This window comes from Aythya ferina (genome assembly GCF_964211825.1).
Source record: "Aythya ferina genome assembly, chromosome: 33".
NCBI lineage: Eukaryota > Metazoa > Chordata > Aves > Anseriformes > Anatidae > Aythya > Aythya ferina.
In genome coordinates, this window is record NC_140330.1 from 341,122 (window position 1) to 360,322 (window position 19,201).

General features: G+C 41.9%; 1 long non-coding RNA gene across 1 annotated transcript; it reads right to left on the reverse strand.

The window, feature by feature from the left end:
- Positions 1-12,853: 12,853 nt before the first annotated feature.
- LOC311425699 lies at positions 12,854-15,460 on the reverse strand. The gene is made up of 3 exons (XR_014686400.1): positions 15,046-15,460; positions 14,186-14,490; positions 12,854-12,905 (listed from the first exon to the last, which is right to left on the reverse strand). It is a non-coding gene; the product is annotated as an uncharacterized lncRNA (long non-coding RNA).
- Between the last annotated feature and the right edge of the window lie 3,741 nt (positions 15,461-19,201).

Genomic DNA, 19,201 nt, shown 5'->3' on the forward strand with positions numbered 1-19,201 from the left:
TTGCATTGCTTTCTGAATGCAAGGTAGGTGCCATGGGGTATACAGACAGCACACAGAAAACTGAGCAATCAGTAAATGAGTTTGTGATCACTACCATCTCCAGTCCTTGGTGTTCCAACACTTCTACCACAAAAGCATGAATTTCTCTGCTTTAGTGCTCCTCTAACCCTTTCCTTTTTCCAATTCAACATGCTATTTAAAATTCCTCTCTGCAAGTCTCTACTGCACAGCTCCCTGAAACCCACACACTTTGACCAAGCTTCTCCCTCTAGACTGGCCCCCTCCTTGTATTCAAGCTCCTCTTATTAAGACTTTGAGCTAATGTTTTCCTAACTAAACCTCCAAAGGAGTCAACTCTGCTTCTCCCTTACTAGTCCATGGCCCAGCCATTCTTCCTCTGAAGAACTTCCCTCGGGTTCCCACCTGCCACTGTGCATCTCTCTGCTCCTCTGGGCCTCTGAAGGGAGGAGCAAAGTATTTTCTGGGGCTCAGCCTCCTGTCACTGTCTCTCTGAGCTCCTTTGCAGGTGTGCAGCTGAGCTCTATCACATAATCTAACTCGTCAGCTCGTCTACTGCAACACCCTTTTCGGTCCTTAAGTACAGTCTTGCCCTGTTCTGATCTGTTTAGAAAGCTCCTACAAGGATGATCTAATTTACTGCCTTAATCACAACTAACGTTCTTCTCAAAAACTGTAAGTTTTCCCATCACTTCCAAGTTAATATGGGCTTTCGTGGCTTAACCTCATTCCACAAGTCACTGAGTACCCAGATGACAGCTCCTAATTACAGGCCCTGACAGCAGCTTACGGTGACTGCCTCCTAAACACAGAAATGCACAACGCTATCTTCCCTCCTGCTGAGCTTCACGCTTGGGAGGAGCTTTTCATACACTTCTGGCAGCCTATCTATCTTGCTTCCTGAAAATTCTTGCTGTGCTGCTCAAAACCATGAAAACTGTCACGCTCCTGCTGTAGCGGTATCGCCGTTTCACATGCTGAGTAATGCTGTCCATTTCTTTCCATTCCCACCTGTCTACAACCATCTGTTGCCTTTTATCTTGTAAGCAGTTTGGAAAAGCGCTGTTTGTTTGGTTTTTTTTTGTTTTTTTTTTTTTCACCTGTTCTGAGCTCACTACAGTACAGCCCTAGAGCTCATACTAAGGCTTGTGAAGTCAATAGCAACACAGAATTGTTACAGAAGACAAATACCCAGTAGATTAGCTTGTTTCAATTGTTTAAGACAAGGCTTTTGGTTAGAACAGAGTAAAGAAAACTTAAAACCAGAACTCACCAATCTCATCTGGACTGCCAGGTCCAGTTCTTTCAAAGTCCGACTTCACACAGGTCAAGATATCAAGGTTCTCCTAATTCCAAGCAGCAAGAAAGATCGGTCACAAACGTGCAGAAAAACAGACGTGCATACATGTACATCCACTGACAGACACGTCTGTCTGTTGATGCTTACACAGTAACATTATCGAGGCACCCCGTATACACACAAAAAATAAATTATTGCACAAGAGGAGAGAATGGGAATATGATTGCGTGCACCCACAATCAGTAACAAGAATTTCTGCTCTAAACCAGGCCTCAGTACATGCAGTGGTTAAATACTTGCCCAGATACAAAACTGAGTGCATTAGTTAATCATAGGTTAATAACCTACAGTGTGACAGAACCAAGGAAAAAGAACTACCTTTCTAGCAGACATACCAAAAGAAATCATACAGGCGTGTGAGAGATGCTAATAAAAAGTACTGTGGACAATTCTGGATTCATTTCACAGCCCTGGGCAACCAGCTCTAGGTGTCCCTGCTTGAGCAGGGGAGGGTTGGACCAGGTGACCTCCAGAGGCCCCTTCTAACCTCAACCATTCTGTGATTTGAGAGAAAAAGAAGGCAATTCAGAGCTAAACAAAAAGCTATGAAAGTAGGTTATCGGGAAGTTTTAAAACGATGTGCCTATCATTCATAAGAAACAGTAATTTAATAAAATAGTTTAATTTAATAGAGCAAAACTAAGACAGAGGAGTATGATTGCTGCATACAGCTTTAACAGGGGTTCCTCTAGAGACAGGGGTTTATTTAAGCTCTCAGGCAAGGCCAGCACACGAACAAATATACATAAAGTAGCCATCAGTTCATTCAGCTGGAAATTTGAAAGGCTTCAAGTTCCTGAAAACTCTGGGAGCAGTTTCCAACCAAGGAAGAATTCTAAAATGCAAGTTAGGTCAATTAAAGAAAACAGCTCCATTTGCCTGTAACAGATGATTAAAGCTACATGATATTGGAGACTCTTTGTGAGCTCTCGGGAAAAAAGATGTTAACAGGAATCAAAATTCGAGCGAGTGACCAACACAGGAAGCCATGCACTGCCTTTTGTTAAGCTTTCCAAGTAAGTGCGTTCCTGAGCATGACGAGAAATATGATCTAGGAGTTACGGATAAAAAGCTAAACAGCTTAAACTGCCAAGCTGATGGAAAGCACCAGTCTTTTTGCATATTCAGTCACCCAGGCAGAGGTTTTAGTAACATTTGGAGTAAAAACCCAAGTCCAAAACAGCTGTTTGTAAACAGTGTCTATTCAAAATGCAGAAGGCAATTCAGAAACTGGAGTGGAAGACATGCATTTCAGCATCTCCCCGTTATCCCACATCTTCTGCAGAAGATGCTTCCTCCACTCTTAAAAGATATCTGGAGCACAACCGTATCAGTAAGACATGAAGATATAACCAGAGAGCAAGACCAAATGGTAGTTTAGACCACACTATTCTTTGGAAGGAAGTTATTTCAGTTCAAATAAAAATTACAACTAAGTTACTTCCCTACGTGAAATACTCTACAAAAATGGCAAACTGACGGAGTATTTGCTCTGTCATTTGTACCTCAACATCTTCCCAACGTCTTTGGCATCTACGCATCTGCTCCATTTCATCCATTTTTTGTAGCACAACTTCCGCAGTACTAAGATACAAAGTTGACATGTAAGAGCAAAGTTAGGCATGTATGAACAAAATAAAACAGCACACATAATCAGTAAGAGATTTTAATGTAGTACGCACAAAGCAAAAGTCATTGACACTTAGCCAAGATTTTAGACATTACCAAAAAATTAGGTCAAATCTTTATTTTTGATAGAGATTTAAGAACAAGCTTTTGAGGATTTGCAAACATATGCTGTTTTCAGGTTTATTTTCCCCTCTTACTGAGCACATTTAAAATATATATATATTTAAATGCAGGAGGAAAATAAGAATTCTGACATCCTACTAAGATGTTATAAAAAAAATTATGTCAACTTTTAATCCTTCTTAAGTTGCTCTGCACAGTAGCATTAAGTCATTTTTTGTTAACCGAGGAAAGGCTGTTTGTTCTTCTCTACATGGGAATCTAAGTTTCGTGTTGTAGAAAATGATGAAATGCAAGGAAAGCAAATTCTGAAGCAGAAAACAATTTTGGCTTCAGAAACAGAAATAAACCATGGACAGAAATGCAGAATCGCTAGGACTACTTTGCTTTGACTGTATCAAACCATCCTCAGTTTCTTAATCAAGCATTACATTCACTTTTGTGAGTATGGAACAAAAAGTTCATTAAAAATGAAGGCACTTCTGATGCTAAGAAAACTGCCAAATGGGGAAAACTCAACAAATCGAACTCTCAATGCCAGGAGCAGCCATACCTCTTTGCTGTCAAAATACAGAGCAAGTCGAGGCCAACATCATGCCATAGTGCAAAGGCTTGCTAAGAAAGATCATTTTAAGAGGTCTGCAAGAAAAGATGACTTACTTTGTTATAAGTTTGTCAAATAGAATGGACGAGTTAGTAGTAGAGTACCGACTGCGTCCGACTCTACAGCTGCGGCGCAGCTCCAAGTCCCTGTTTTCTCCGTGGACTCGTCTCACAGTTTTTGCACCAGCTCTACTCCTCAATGTTCTGGTGACTGAAACGCAGAAACAAAGTATTTTGAAACAGTGAAGATGGGATTCTCCTTATTTCACCGTTGCTCTTGTAAAATGGAAACAGACAAACAAAAAAGGCACCCTGAAGTGGATTGAGTTTTCTTTACATTTCAGATCAGAAGTTGTTGTCACAACCACTGCATTCCACTTACTTATCGCTCTGCACGTTTAAACCGTCTACTTAAAACTGTGACCTGTAGAGAAATTCTTAAAGAGACTGAAAGCTAGCCAGACAAAAAAAAAAAGGTGCAACTTTTGTTCCATGCAGGAGGGAAATCTACTCCAGTTATTTCTGTCTTGGAAAAGTGAGAACAATCAACACCTTTCTCTAAGGTGTTTTCACTCCATTCATGTCAAACTGTATCTAACAGTGCTCAAAACAAACACTATTACATTGCAAGCCTCTTCCTAAGAGGTGTATGTTTGATTACTCTGTTTATGCATGCAGCACTTTCATTTCCTGCATTATGATCTAACAGCTCAAGGAGGTAAGAATCGTTTCAAGAGAAACACCCAAACACCACATAACTCAAACTCGTGCTTTTTAGAAAAAAGCCTGCCCATTGTTTACTATACAGCACCCTTTGGCACAGGTTTGTTGCTTGCACTGTCATTAAAAGAGCCAAGAGGACAAGGGGAAGGGAAGAGCTACACCACTGTGCTGGTAGGATCACAGCTAAGGTTTACTTTTGTGGTTGCCAACTATAAAACTAAGTTTGAACTTACCAAGTATCAATTTACTTTGCACAATTAGAACAGTTTGCTTTGTGCCTACGAAGCTGCAATTCACACTGCTCCCTCCCCAAGGAATTCATAAAATCTCCTGTTTGCACCTACCTCTCTTCACAGAAAAGTCACTGAGGAGTGAATTCAGATGACTACAGAAGGCTTTGGGGCCAAATGAAAGCCATGGAGTGACCAAGTGCCATCCTCTTCAGTAACCAGCGTAAATAGGTATCCCGGGGACTTACAGCCACTTACCTGTGTTTTTCTCAACTGCCTACATTAAGAAAGAGGACAGGGGAGAGAAGGGAGGAAAGACTTGTTGTATTAGACCCATCGAGGATGGGAAATTTCACCATGTTTACAAGCCAGTGCTCCATGGTATACAAAGAGAAGCCTGTAGGCCTCACGCAGGATCCACATCCCAAGTCTGTTGCGTACCATATACACGCGGTTCTGTATGTACCCACATTTCCTAGCTTGCTCATGTTGAATTCTCAAAATTATGAGCAATAGCACCCAAGTGGAAAAGATACATGTCCTGGTTTCAGTTAGGACAGAGTTAGTTCTCCTCCTAGTGGCGGGTAGGTTGCTATGTTTTGGCTTAGGAAGTGTGAAAGGATGTTTACAAGAGTGCTGATACCACCCCGATGTTTCAGTTGCTGCAGAGCAGTACTTACAACAAGCCAAGGAACTTTCGGTGTCTCACTCTCCTACTAGCGATCAGAATCGGCGCACAGCAACAGCTGCGAGGGGACAGACTCAGGATGGCCGACCCCAACTGGCCAAAGAATTCTATGCCTTATGGCAACATGCTGCACCATGGATAGGGCGGGGCAGCCGGGCTGCTAGGGGTTACGCTGGGCACTGGTCAGCGGGTAGTGAGCAACTGCATTGCACATCACTTGTTTTGTACACATTACTATTAGCAGTACTATTATCATCATCATCATCATCATCATTATTTTCCTGTCTTAATAAACTGTCTTTATCTCAACTCGCAGGCTTCACTTTCCCGTTTCCCTCCCCCATCCCAGAGAGGGAGGTGGGAGGGTTGGAGAAGGGCTGTGTGGTTTAACCCGGCCGGCAGCTAAACACCACAACAACACCTCAAAGGGGTTTGGGAAAAAAAACACATGTTTTTTTTAGAAAAGCAGAAGACTTCCACTGAGAAGAGGGATTCTAGTTTTAAGGTACTGGTATGCCATCAGCATGCTCATAGGCCTCTGCTGATTTTAGCCAGAGGTTTATCAGGCCACAACTCACTGCACATGCTTTCTCTCTTGCTTTTCAATCTACAGATCGAACAGAGATTGAACATACAGAAATACAGTACCTTGAAAAGCGTCTTCTGTTGACATTTCCCCTCAGTATCGCCATACTTTCTTCAAAGCTGGAGACTGAACACCGCAGGATGCTTTTTCTCATTGATCTTAAACGGTGTCCGTTGAAACATTCAATACTGGTAGAAGAATAATCCTAGGGAAAGAAGGAAATAAGAATATATTTATGCAAACCACGTAGATTCAGATAAAGAAATTCTGCCTCACGCAAGTTTAATTAACCCTCCTGACTTGGTAGTGGGGCAACTAATGGCAGGCAGACACTTAAACGCTGCTGTGCTCAAGAAAAACCTGGGAAAAAAAAAAAAAAAAAAAAAGCTTTCAAAACTAAAGCTTCCCTCTCCCCACCATTTTCTTGTGGATAACTTAAGCTTAATATCCTTGGCAAAAAGATATTGCAGCAAAACCTTTCACATAAACTTAGTGTTTTGTGAAAAACAACAACAACAAAAAAACTTTAAATTCAATTGGATTTTTTTTCATAAATTCAATTGGAATTTAAATTCAAAACTTTAAATTCAATTGAATTTAAATTAAAAAAAATAAACTAATTAATTTAAATTAAAAAAATTTAAATTCAATTGACTGTTCAGAGGAACAGTCAAGCTTGACATTATACATCCTAGAATTAAAATCTAGTTTGAGTTTTTCTCCCATCTCCAGACCTTGCGAAAGATGCTGATTAGGAGCTCTGTCAAAAAAAGTGTAAGGCTTGTTATATCAAAGCTTTGAACCCTTCTTACTGCCCTTGACCTTCTTCACATTGCTGCTCCTACAAGGGTGAGTACTATCATTTTTAGTACGGGAGGGAAGCTGTGATATCCTTGAGTGGGGGGTCGTTCTGTTTACAAAATGAAGTTCCAGTAAGAGTACATCAAACGAACCAACTTTCTTTGAACTTTAATTCATCACTATATTGAATGAATGACCTCTGGATTTCTCTCTCCCATTTGGAAGTCAATTTGAAAACAAAATACCTCTGGCATAAAGAGCCAGGCATCAGAGACACCTGTTGCGCCTCAAGAACAGAGAAGGTATGAATGACAAGAGCAGCTGAATAAAATGCAACTTGCCATTAGAAATGGGTGTACTGGCATCTACAGGTGCCGCTGGCATCTCCTCATTTTCATTACTCTCTTCCTCTGGTTTCTCGTCTTCAGTAGCAGGGTTCTGCCGTGGTGACTTGGAGTTGTCGCATGGAGCACACGCTGGAGAGGTGTGACCTTGCAATAAAGAATAGATACCAAAGATCTTTGCCGTGCATTTTCAGTTACAAATGCAGAGACAAGTCTTCAAATCCTTAGCGTTAAAGCATGTACCTCTTTTCTCACGAGATTCTTTAATTTGTTCACAAAGTCGTCCAAACTCTGTATCCATTTCGTTCCTCACCATTGAATATGCAGTGTCTTGCAAAACATAGGCGCTGTGACGATCTGAAATTTTACAGACTTTATCTGAATGTTGTCTACCAACCAATGAAACTGTTTTGATCACAGAAAAAATTGCTTTCTTCATAGGTTTGTTCCAAAAGATTATCTCAGTGAATATTTTCAGCATAACAACATCGAAGTTAATTAACACAAAAGCACTAGTTCCTTGGGAACACTTGTATCACAATTCCATACCCAAGTAGCAAAATGATAAAATATTTACAATGTGGTATGAGATGTTCTCTGTGGATGTCCAAAATCATCTAATCCATCCGAAGTCTATTGTCCACACACAGCATTTATCCATCTATACATCTGACAGATATTTTAAACTAGGGCTAAAAAGCACATCCTCACCTGTAGATCTTTGATCCGGGTAGTACTCTGAGGCATTGTTACAGATTAGATCGATGTCCTTCAGATAGTCTCCTGCAGCGAGGTACTGGCGCGAGTCAATTTGAGTCAGAACTGTTGAAAGATCCATCGGCTCTTTAATCCTTGTGGCATAGTCAGGTACCTGCAGATCAAATACAAGCATTCAGAGGTTTTCTTAACCTTGCACACTGTCTACCAAAATTATTCTGAAAACTTTAAATAAACGACTTCCTAAAAACTCTGAACATTTGCGATGCATCAGAAGATGCTGAAATTAACCAGTTTGCTTCTCAAAAATGGAAGGGCTCTTTCAACTGGCATTAGAGCTGCTAGGAGAGGACAACAAGAAGTAGGGAGGTCAGAAGCACGTGCATGGTAGAGAAGAAACACTGAGGGTGGGAGATTTATTTCACTTTGCTGCAGAAAATCACAACAGTGAAAGCTGAGCAAGCCATCCGACATTTTCTTTGTTGTCGACATTGAGGAAAAGGTGCATGAATTGCACCTGTGAAGTACCTATTGCAGGCATCTACTTTAGAATGAGATAACTGGGCCGAGAGGTGCTGATTTCTTCCCTCAGACCAGAAGAGGAGCCTAATGACTAGTTCAGATGAGGACATATGTATTTGTCGAGATTTTTCACAGCTCAAGAACCTAGGAGAAAAGGGGAAGAAAAGCCAGTGGATGCCCACATGAAGAGGACTTTTGCTGATCCGCAGGTATATTCAAGTTACATCTGTCTTTGAAATACACGCCCCTAGTTTAGGCTTATCTAATAAATTAAGGAGAAAAAGGGATCTAAGCAGCCAATTGGAGGAAAAAGAAAACACACTGCACTTATGATTGATTCCTATTGAGGAGTTCCAGATGAAACAGAGAACAGGACCTCAAAACTTATTTTTACAAACTGCTGCTCCTATTCCTGTTCCCACAGGAACTGACAGTCCAAGAAAGGGCTTTAGACTTCATTCAAGTAGTCCTGTAAATACTGTTTGTAATTATAAGGAAAGATCTCTGTGCTTTTCAGTGCTGTGACATGCCTACGTATCAAAGCCTTTTCACGAGCAAACTGTGTTGGCATTTGGACTGGCTTTTTAGAATGAAACCAGGGCTTTCAGCAAATAATCCCATAAGAGACATTTGAGAGTCAGCAAAATGACATATGACAAATTACTGACAGAAAATGACCACCAAAGCAAAGCCCAAAGAGCTAGTAACTTTGATAGGAAAGTTTTAGATGTACTTCTTATATCCTCCTCACCTCTTTTCTTTACAGGAGGCTTAGCCACTTCATTTAGAATTAGGTCCTCAAAAAAAGCTGCTCTCTCTGCCCTACCAGACAATTCAATATTGCACACTTCTCCAAATTCCTTATTAAATAATTTTTGGATCTAAAGCAGAAGGAGGAAAGACATTTCAGATTTAAGGCCACAAAAACTCATATTCTATTCCAAAAAGACGAGTACCTTTTCAAATTAATAATAACCTGAAGAACACAAACTGAAAAAAGTTATCTTCCTGGCCTTAAAAGGCTACATTTTCACAGGCTGGCACGGCAAATTCAAATATCGCCTTTAAGAATCACCTGTAGAATTAAAGCTCGCTGAAGGGATTGTACGCTACACTGATAAAGTAATGGCTTTCACCACATCCAACAGCGCCTCCTTTGTATTTACTTGCCTTGCTGCATCCTTTACTTAGAACCTTTATGGCTATAGAGGGAAGAGAAAGGCTTCAGCAGACAAGTGAGGGCTTTTTGCTGAGTTTTTATTTCTCTACCAAAAGGTGTCTGAAGTAGCTAGTACCTCTACGTCTTCCTCCATGTTCAAGTTCTAGTATTAAAAGGTAGGTAAGGAATTTCACTACTTATTTTAGAAGGAATTTACAACCTGTACAAAAACTTCTGTGGGAACTCAAGCACTTTCAAAGCAGTTGATAATAAACACCTCTAGGTTAGACCCGTTCTCTTCCCCCAATAACTGAGACAAAATAATCAGAATGAGAACAGTGTGGTCCTGTTTTGGGCACCTTCCCTTAATGTAAACTCTCAGAAGTCAATGAAGTCCTGCATGTACTTTTACTACAGTTTATTTAGGAATACAACTAGAATTCGATTCCAAAGTTACTTTAGCAGAAATTGGAACTCAGCTTTCCAGCTTGGAATGCTTTGGCCTATCTGAAGAAAGAAACTGATTTTTTATTTTTTTTAATCAAAGTGTTTCAATTCTCTACTAAATTGCATTATTAGCAGTTTACCCAACATAGCATGGAATGGCAGACTGTCAGAAGAAATCTCTTCAGTAAAGACATCCTCTTGTCATTTCAAGCACTGCATATTCTTGACTGAACCACTTTGTAGCCACCTGAATTATTGTATTAATTTATTATTTGCATGCATGAGAAAGGGGTGAAAGTCACTTGCTTGACTCAGAAAAAACCTTAAGCAGATGCTTTCACAGTATTCTTTTTCTCTAAGCAAATTTTAAGTGATTTGTTAGGGTGCCTGAGTAATAACAGCATGCATTTAACAAAGCACAGCATATTGATGCTGAAAGCATTCATAAATTACAAGACACTGAAGAAATAGTAAGAAAAGTATTGACAAATACCTCTTCTGGGAGATCTGAGTGACATACATCAGACGTAGCAAGCAGCAAAACTGGCGAAAATGCTGGAATGTTATGTAGTAGAGTTAGAAAAGTAAGTTTCAAGGCAGGTCCAGCATTGTCCCACCATAAATGGATATCTGGGACATAAATTATGCTTGGTGCTGTCTTCTGAGCATTTCGGATCAGCTACTGAAAAGGAAAGCTTGGGTAAGAAAACTAAAACACATAGAATAACCTGTTAATACATAGCTACATAGCCATTGGACTGCCCCATGAAATGAAACTACGTGAACAGAGTGGCAAGCATCCTTTCACATAAGGAATTTCTCTGTGCACCCTTTCAGATTATCAGTATTCGGAGAACTCTAGTCAGAAGATGGGAAGGATATATTCAGGCAGTGGCTAGACACCGTAGCTGTATGGCCACAGCCACAATCATCGCATAACAAAGAAAGGAAATGTCCCTCTTATGGGACACATCAGTATTCAGTCATGTAACATGTCTGTCCTTACTTGTATGGCTCTCAAACGTTTCCACTAAAGGTAAAAATATTTTGAGGTAGTGATGCCAAACAAGAAAATGGATTTCCTGCCTAAACGTAAAAACACCAAATCTGTTCATTTTTTCTAGTTAAAACCACATCAGCGTGCAAATGAAGTGTTTTGTGAATGTTAATGCTTTTATTGCACATACTGCAACAGCACAAGTTGTGTATGTCCGTGTGAAAACAAAATAAACAGAAGCCCCAAACCTTGGTTGCCTTACTAATATAATTTAAAAGAAGGCTACAAAAAGTAGCCGACATGCAGTCTGGTACAGAGCCATCTACTGGGAGCACACAGTCTTAGGAGGCAATGAGAACTACTTTCTGGATCCCAGTGACATGAGCAGCATTTCTTTCCACAAAGAGATGCTTATTAGCAACACCGCCCAGCTTTCTGAGCTGCTAGCAACATCCTCACTGTGAAATTGAGTATGGAAAATGTGGACATGTACAACATCCAGATTGTCTGTGGTTTTGTCTAAAAGAAAAGGGGATTTTCAGACAGAAGCAAACATCCCAGCACATTAAAACAAGGCCACCTCCATTACCAATGAATTTTGCTCACCTTACTTGCAACTCGATTGATCCTTTACATACAGTCAGTGAATCCGATGAGAATAAAAAGGTACGTGTCCGCAGATTTCTTCTGGCAGTGCAACATTTGTAAGCAGAACAGAAAGGTCCAGGGTGTGAACGGGAAACTTCTCCAAAGCGTGCAACACCGCGGGTGCCACGTAAGAAACCTGGTCGTACCCTTCTTTTCCTACTATTAGCGGACGGGGCCGGCATGATGTTGGTTCGCAGAAAGCACTCCTAGAACAAGAGTTAAGAAAACAAGTTTATAAATGAGGCGCTGAATAGACAGACACACAGACGTTCCAAGTATTTTTCCTATAGACTTTCTTTTCCCTCCCCAAATAATCCAAATGGCAGTGGTATATTAAATACATGTAAGATTTCCAGTTAAGTTATTCAGTCATCCCAAATGTTTCCTCTCCTTCCCTTGCGTTTCCTATTCTTTACTAAACCAAGACTGCAAATTAATATCCCTGCAATCTTGCTTTACTACTAGGAAATAAATTTGCTAGGAGCATTTGTTTCCCCACTACAATCAGGCTGTACCTTTGCTGGCTTAAATCAAAGATGCTAGAGACTTAGCCTTGCTCTGAAGCACAGAAAATCTTCTGGACAGCACAGCAACAGAAACTGAGAAAAATAACTGATCCAGCTGCAACAACATGATCTAACTTTCCAACTGTGGGCTTGCATGACTTCCATACTAAAATACCAAAAGATTAACACAACTTGGTGGCTTAACAAATAAAGACACCGTTCAAATTTTTCTCAAGGTGTTTTAACAAGCCATTTCTCAGTTTTCTTTCTGCTACATAATTCACTACTGGTTTAACAATCCTGGAAAACAGAAGGGCAAAAGGTGGCAACACAAACCCATAAAGTTGGCGTATTTTTAGCTAAAAGGACAGACAGGACATTTATGTGGTCTTGAGTCTTTCAAAGAATGCCATGGATTAAGTCAACGTGTTCTGGTAGTCTACGGATCACTTTGGCTTAGGAAGAGAAGCCTGGGCTTTTCAATTTAGTCATTCAGAGCAACTTCATTACAACTTTAGTCCCTTCACCCTTTCTTCTTGTGAATACCAAGCACCTCTTCAACACACAAACTTGATGTTACCCCTTCGTCTACCACCCCTCGCACTTTTAACAGCTGGAACTGTTTAAAAGACTCAGCAGACCTGAGAATTTAAACGTAACAGGGATCTATCTTTCTTTACCTGTTGAAACAGAGGCGTTTTTTCTCTGGTCCGTCAGGCATTCCATCTTTTAATTCATCTCCAGAAACCAAGGATGCATCGTCATCACTGTCGAACATATCATCTTGTAAAATACGATTGAAATGCTCTGAAAGGCAAAAGAGGTTTGTTAACTTTCCTGAATAGCCTTTGTCTCTTTCTCTTACATTAATACAGCTTCTAAATAAGTGCCAAAACCCTTTCTTCATTTGAGAGCACACACTGAAAGCTATTTCCTAGAGTTCATCCCACCACAGATTTAAGGAGATGGCACAAGGCCCTACAAAGCTGTACTAAGTCCCACTGATGTGGTATCACTGATGTGATAAGGTATGCTACTCTTGGTGATTTTTTTCTCCCCCTTGGAATAAAGGAGATTACGAACAATTTCTGCAGTTGCTAAATAACTAAAAAAAAAAAAAAAAAAAAAAAAAAACCAAGAACATTTCTTTCTGGAGGAGGTTCCCACAATGAAAGCACGGTGATAAAGGATGTGATGGTCACAGAATTCCATTCGTCTAGTAAGTATCAATGCTAATTGATCTCACGTGCACATGTATAGTATGATCCACAAACATTTAAATTAGGAGACTGGTTAAAAATGATGATAGCTAAAACAATATTTAGCTTAGACCAGTTATACTTGTATCCTGGTCCTGACATTCTTCAGAAAGGAATTAGAAACATTGACCTAGAAATGCTTCCCCTCCAAAGATCTGAGTTTTGATTTTTGAAAGAAAAATAGGTGCCTTATACTTCAAACCTCAAGTCAACCTCTACAAATGCTAATTATCTTAGCTGCCATCAGAAGCAGGATGCTTCAGTAGAGAACGCATCGTCCTTTACTGTGTATTGAGTCATTCAGAGCTTCCATTTGGCATTTCAGTTTCGAATCCACAATAAAACCTATGCGTTATATTCCAGACATGCCCAAAAGAAAGACATGCACATGCAAAAAATAAAATTCTACCATCATTATGTCTGAAAGGTTTAAGTTGATTGCACAAACCACAAGTTTTTGCTTTAGAGGAATTATAAAGAAGTGGATGCTGTGGTTATATCTTGCTGTCGGTCCTCCTTTAGCGCAAGCTGTGCATATGGGAAGATCTTCTGCACAACTTGTAAAATATTCTCTACTGATCTTTTAAAAAGTGCCATGAAAATGGGTGATAGTGCTTGTCCGGGTGAAGCCAAGATCCTGTTTGATGCCGGAACAACCTTCTTCCTAGTGGTCATTCAAAACTGGGAAAAAAATAGTCTACCAAGTCGGCTTTTTTTGATTTGGTAATAAATCTGCAGACTGTTAAGTCATCAAGCACTTCAAGACTGTTTGAAATAATCTCTACATTAATATAAAAGGAATTCCTCAAACACACTGCGGCCGCTTACCTTTAATATACTCGTTGGATGCCATGGAGCTGTATTTCTTGCTTTCGCCTGCGCTGGAAGGCTTCCTTTCCTTGTAAGGTTGTTTACTGCCCTCGCTTCTGCATTGCTCACATGAAGAGCCATCTGGAGGATGGGATTCTTCCTTCTTCTCCCACATTATCTTCTGGAAACAATGATCTAAGTGTTCCAAGGAGCCTTTCGCTTTCCTGGTGTTTCTCCTTTTTCTTCTTCTCCTTTTTCTTCTTCTTTTACGCTTGCGATTGGCATTGTCAAAGTGGAGCGCACAGAAACACAAATCGTGAAGTCTGAAAGAAACATGCAAGTTAAAAAGAGAAAAAAAAGATGTGGCACTTGTTGCCTATATGAAACTTGATTTATTTTACCACAGGTGATGATTTGCAGCATGTCAGCTATTTTGTGGTGCTATGTGCACACGCAACTTACTTTAGATGCAGCAAACTTAAGCCCTCAGATTGAAGGACCATAGGTCCTGGTTTGTACACAGATCATTAACAATGGCTAGCTCTGGAATAGGTGCAAGCAGAAAAAAACTTTTAACCTAATCCAGAATGGTGTACGGATGTGATTCGAATTATGTGGTCCAAAGCTCTGACACAATTCAACAATAGCTTTCATGTCTTCACTGATCAACCTAACAACATGATCCCCAGTCAGCTGATGCTATCTAAATAACTTAGAAACTACCAGAAAAAAAAAAAAAAAAAAAAAAAGAAAGAAAAGAAAAGAAAAAAAAAGAGAAGAAAAAAAAGGAGAAAAAAAAAAAAAAAAAGGAAGACATGAGAAGCACCCAGAAAAGAATTAGGATAAAAAATGCGGAGTATGCTGGAATCCTTGCTTACTTGGAATCCTTCTCTCCATGTTTATCTTTAGACTTCTTTTTCTTCTAGAACTTGTGATATTTTTGCATTTTTTTCACCAACTAAAAGCTCCTTTTCTATCTTTCTGTCTTTCCTTTCTATTTCACTTTCACTACCTTCTGCACGGGTATATTTTCTTTTTCTGTTTCCTTCTGTTTCATTTTTCTGGCGACAGTTCTCCAAATGAGCTGACACAGGTGGAAGCGCATGTCTTTCACGAGAATGTCTTCCGGAATGTTGCTGAAGTACTGAGCAACGATGCAAGTCTGCTCGGGGTGTGCTAAAGCGACGTACATCTTCCTCTCTCAAGAGGGAACCGTGAGGCCATCCGCTTTTGTAATGATAACGCTTATGTGACCTGCTGTAGTTAAGTTGCAGTCGATTTGTCAAGGGCTGCATCGCCGTGAGAGAATTTTCTCTCTCTACTATCTCCTGTCGCATGAGGTGAATAGTAATCGTTCTAATAGCTACATCTTTCCCATCTCCGTGCTTCATCTCGATAGTATCTTTCTCTGCTCCAACTTCTTTCCCCTTTGGATCGGTAATATCTATTGCTACCTTGTTCTGATCTTCCTCCACTGCCAGATCTGTACTTTCAATATTTGACTGCTCGTCTGCCATTCTCAGGGCTGTTTCTTTCAGCAGGGAAAGCTCTGCACCTGCTTCCCTCCCAGTACTCCTGCTTGTGACGCTTTTGCTCAACAACTTCCATGCTCTGAGAGCACCTCCTCTTGCTGGAAGGACCTGCTTTTTGACTCTCCTTCTCTTCAGTAGGAGCACGTTCCCTCTTGCTTTGGTAACGCCCTTTGTCAGTGTTTTTAGTCTCGTCCTTTGTATCTTGGCATCTCTCTGTAATAGCTGAGGAGGAAAGGTTTTTAGAGCTACATTCAGTGTCAGACTTGAGAGAGGAAGTTTGCCGCAATTTCTCACCAGGCTCACAAGACTCTTTGCCGGACAAAATGTTTTCTTTTGAAATGAGGTCACGTTCTTTTGATCGTCTTGGTTTCTCCTTCTCTCCACCGTCATCACATTGGTACTGTGCGAGGTATTCATCATTCCCAGCAGATTTCGGAGGGTCCGCGACACTGCACAAAATAAGATCACATTTCTCACTTCTGCTGAAGGACGTGAATATTAAGAGGAAAACCTTCCAAAGTCAAACAAACAAAAACCTCCGGACTACAGAACACTCGCAAAGATATGCCATTTAGAAACCTCTCCGGTGATTAGGACACCTTCTCCAGCTCCCAGAGAAAGTGTTTTTTCCCCTCTTGCTTCTGAAGCCATTGCACTAAAAAAGCAAACGCATCTCTCTCCCTCCACATGCTGCTCTGAATAAGAGCCAGAATATTCAAAACCACCCTATTTGTCCTCCCCACAGAGCTGAAAAAAACACCAGTTGAAACAGAGTTTTCTACCTCTCTCCCAAGAATTTACATTCACATACCCTATGACTGAAAAAATACAAGGCGGGACTGAGGAGGAACAGCCAGTGCTGGAAATGAAAAAAAGCAGCCCGTTTCTTCAGAGTCTTAAGCCTATGCTACTAGGAAAAAAAAAAAAAAAAAAAAAAAAAAAAAAAAAAAAACAAGAGAAGAGGAAAACAACAGCGGGAAATTTACCTATTCTCCACGTGTTCAATTGCAAAGCCTCCTCTGGAGGATCAACAGCTGTGAATTCAGCGTGCTTAGGAGAAATCAGATCTACATCTGAACCACAACTCTTTCAGTAGTATCACTAACTTATGTGTTGCCTTCAGGGGGCAGTGGCGACCGGGTTCAGGAACGGCACGGCGACCAACCCCAGGCCGCTCGGTCCATCGGCTCACAGACACCAACGTGCTGGATGGCAAATGGCGTTTATTGTCGAGTCACATGGGGTTATATACCCGAGGCCCATAGCGCCTCTTCCGCTTGCTTACATCACAGCCCACACGCTACTGTCCATCAAGGGACGGGCTCCACCTTTCTGTACAGCGCAACATCTTCCGGCCACCAGACCCTAACTACCCACATTTCCCCCCTCCCTATGCACAACCAAATTAGCTAAAATATAACAATCTTAAGACGTAGACATCATAACTTAAATAAAAAACATAAGGCACCATAACCAGGAGAAAACTAGGAGGTAACTGGTAACCCTGAGTAAATACACTCTTAAAGTAGTTGTTGGTGTTCTACCAACATAATGTAAACTTTCTCTAACCAGCTTTTAACAAACAACACAAGCTTATTTAGTATACAAGGTCCAAAGATAAGATCACACAACGGCATCGCAGCCCCCCACCCACGGAGGTCGCTTCACTGTTGTCTGGATTCTGCCAGTGTGGAACTCTCAGGCTTAGACAGGACGCTTGCTGACTTATTGTCTTCTCTTGTCACCGGGGTATACAGATTACGGGGGTGTCCGATGACCCGTTCCTGTGAACAGAAACTCAGTTTTCATTAGTTTTATTCTGAGTCGCGGTCGGGTCAATGCGCCGAACTGGTGCCAGCACCCAAGCCACTGTGATCTGGCAAACAGTAAGCGAGTTGATCTTTCCTTGAGGCAGCATTTTCCACTGGAAGTTGGAGCGTTGCCATGGGCCCACAGGCCCTGGGCTTGCGCCTGGGGGGTGATCACTGTTGGGTCCATACCCATTAGCCACTGCAGGCTAGCATACAGTTGTCCTCCCATTCTTGTTTAAAAATGATCATCCCCCCCCCCGTCAAAGATCAGTCGACAAGTTTGTTTTATATCAAACAGGAGCATATTGTCTCCCCCGAAAACACCATCTATGAGGGTGGAGATCATTGCAGAATGAAGCCCTTTATCCGCAATGGCTTTAACAACCGCTTGTACATCCCATATTGTAAGGACTATAAATCTCGAAACTGGACATTGGAATTCATTATAAAGATACAACAAATGGGAGAATTAGCAACAACCAGCTCTTGCAATTAAGAAACATGCCAATTCAGCAGATTCCTGACCAAAGGTGAAAAGTACACTGTGAGGAAGACTCGGGGTCTTCCTCCCAAAGACCCCTGCCCACGTCCCAAAGACCCCTGCCCACAATTCTTGGAAGGCTCTGCGCAGGCGCAAGGTGCCAAAAGACTAATTGGCATGAGAAGCGAGGGAAGGCGGGGATAGGTAATGCATATGTATAGGTGCTTGTAGAATATTGATAGATTGATTGTATAAATTCAAGACTGCTTTCTGCTTTGAGTATGCACGATAGGTGGAGAGATCCCCCGTGCATCCAGCGCTGCAATAAAGAATATACCACTTAAAGGAATTTCGGCTTCGATCTTTGAATCACTCCTGCCCTGTCCCGTGCAAATTACCTAAAGCGAGAAGCCGTGGGCCCCTTCCCAAGGTCAGTCTCCCACGAAGACTGGGAGCCTGTCTTAAGAAACTGGCAGAAACTGGTCCTGCGGATGGACAAGAGCCAAGGAGCAACTGAGTCTGCGCAGAGACAAGAGGTCAAGGAGCAGTGACGAGGAAGAGTCACCAACCTTCATCCCCACGACCCCCGACGACCACCACCAAGACACACTGCGCAAGCGCAGATGGGAGGAGTTTCCAGCAATGACTGCTTGGGACTCATTTTAAGACGAAGCGGGGACAGGCTATGAATAGGTACGGGCGCGTTGTGAAACTTCAGGCCTACGTAACTCTTTGCTGCAGATAAGCAAGGCAAGTTGCCACGTCGGGTGCGCACGTCTTTGGTGGGACTATCCCCCGCTCTGCCCTGCGCTGAATAAACATTCGTACTTTACAATCCTACTGACTGGGGAGTCAATGGGGACGCCTTGGGGGGTCTCATTTGGGGCCGGGGTCACTGGTAAAGGTCAAGAAGAGGTCAGGGGCCGGGGGTCAGGCTCGCAGAGCGGGACCAGGCCCCGTCTCCATGGCGACCGCTCTGCTCCGGCCCCCACAATGCGCCCCGCGCCGCTGCCCACTCAGAATCGGGTCCGGCTGTGATTGACAGCGGAGAGGCGTGACCACAGAAGGGCCGAAGGGGCGGGACCGCAGGAGGCTCCTCCACGAATCGGATCGCGGGGGCCCCGGCGAGGGGCGGGCCGCGCGGTCCAATGGGATCGGCGTCCGGGCCGCGCCTCGGGGCGAGCTCAGCCAATAGCGGCCGACGCGGATG